Genomic DNA, 1,951 nt, shown 5'->3' with positions numbered 1-1,951 from the left:
CGACTTATAGTCTGAATGAGGTGATGACTGCGTGCATGGTGGGAGGTGGGCTGATTACAGTAAACAAAAAAGTTTTTTATTTTATTTTAAAAATGCATAAAGTTTTTGTGAGAGATAGGTTTAGGTGTAGGATGATAGTAATTACAGATTGTACAGTATAAAACCATTATGCCTATGGAATATACTGATTTAGTAAACGTGTGTGTGTGTGTGTGTGAGAGAGAGAGAGAGAGAGTCTGAGTGTGTGTGTGTGTGAGAGAGAGAGAGTCTGAGTGTGTGTGTGTGTGTGTGTGTGTGTCAGTGTTTCCATGATCCAGCCGCTGTGGCATGTGTTTTATCTGGGGGTCGGTGTAGTTTATCTCTGAACCACTGAGGGGTCACTGCAGCACAAACAAGGTCAAAGTGATGAACTCATGCGCTTTCCTTCAGCAGATGAATGATGATTGACATCACAGCAACACACTGTTATCTGCTCATGAACAACATGCATCAAGCTGAACATCAGATCTAGATTTTTCATTGTCTGAAAATGCCGACAGTCAACACACTGGGTTTCATTCATGTTAATAAACAGGGTGAACACACTGAGCCAAATCATTTGGGTTCTGTGACTAGGTTGTCAGAATCACAATATAATCTATCATAAAGAAGTTATCATGTTTGATCACTGAAGAAGCTCTGAGTCTGAGCACTGAGCACTTTTCACAATACACACTGTTTCAGCGCGCTTTACAGAAAATGCTTGAAGTGCATACTTTACAAAGCAAAAGTGAATGTGTCCAAGTAATTATTCAAGTTCAATATCATATAATCATACAGTTAGCTAACATGATGCACAATAAAGCGATTATTACAAGTGTGATCATAATGATTACAGTTTAGAGGAACTTTGGCAGGTGTTCAGGTCGACTCAAGTTGGGGTCATCTGGGGTCATCGCAGGGGTCAGCATCATCTCTTCACAGGTGTTGGTCATCTGAAGTCTTTCTGTGAGTCTGGAGTAATCTCTAGAGATGGCATCCCAGGGAAAGACAGACGGAGAAGGATCAGCGTGGATGCTGTTCATAACATTTCAAGCTAAAAATATGTTTGTGACTTTTATCTGATCTAACTGGGAACAAGGGTGAGATTGAGATTCATTATGTGTCTTTAATCTAGATTTAAACAGAGACATTATCAGGAAGACTATTCCAGAGTTCAGGAGCCAGATAGGAAAATCATCTCCTTCCTTTAGTGGATTTAGAGTTTTGTGACATTAAAGAGTGTGATGAATTAGAGCATAAGATCAGTTACATGTACAGGAGCTAAACCATTTAGGGTCTTATAGGTAAGTAATGATAATCTGTTACTGATACGGAACTTAATAGGTAGCCAGTGCAGAGACTGTAAAATTGGGGTAATATGATCATATTTTCTTGACCTGGTAAGGACTCTAGCTGCTGTATTTTGGACGACCTGTAGCTTGTTTATTGACGAAGCAGGACAACCACCTAGAAGTGCATTACAATAGTCCAGTCTAGAGGTCATGAATGCATGAACTAGCTTTTCTGCATCAGAAACAGATAACATGTTTCGTAGCTTGGCAATGTTTCTAAGATGGAAGAATGCAGTTTTCGTAACATTGGAAATATGATTTTCAAAAGCAACGTTGCGGTCTAATATAACACTCAGGTCTTTAACTGCAGATGATGACATAACAGTACGTTCTTCGAGTTGCAAATTGTATTCTAAGAGATTCTGTGTGCAGGTTTTCGGTACAATAAGTTATACCTAAGTCTTGTTCAAATTTAATAGTAGACAATTAATGGTCATCCCTTGTTTTATATCTTTAACATATTCTGCTAATTTGGACGGTTTAGAAATGTCATCTGGTTTGGATTAAATACATAACAGAGTATCATCAGCATAACAGTGGAAACTAAATCCATGTTTTCTAATGATGTTGCCAAGTAG

General features: G+C 38.5%; 1 protein-coding gene across 1 annotated transcript in view; it reads right to left on the bottom strand.

Moving 5' to 3' along the window:
* Window positions 1–269: 269 nt before the first annotated feature.
* Window positions 270–1,951, bottom strand: part of lbh (LBH regulator of WNT signaling pathway) — a 9,695-nt gene continuing 8,013 nt past the window's right edge. The window contains exon 4 of the transcript XR_003293415.1: window positions 270–298. The gene's annotated coding sequence lies outside the window, so the exon portion shown is untranslated. The remainder of the gene's footprint in view (window positions 299–1,951) is intronic.

Source organism: Carassius auratus, chromosome 13 (assembly GCF_003368295.1).
Source record: "Carassius auratus strain Wakin chromosome 13, ASM336829v1, whole genome shotgun sequence".
Taxonomy (NCBI): domain Eukaryota; kingdom Metazoa; phylum Chordata; class Actinopteri; order Cypriniformes; family Cyprinidae; genus Carassius; species Carassius auratus.
Note: the sequence above shows the minus strand (reverse complement) of the source record. Positions and strands in the feature narration are given on the sequence as shown.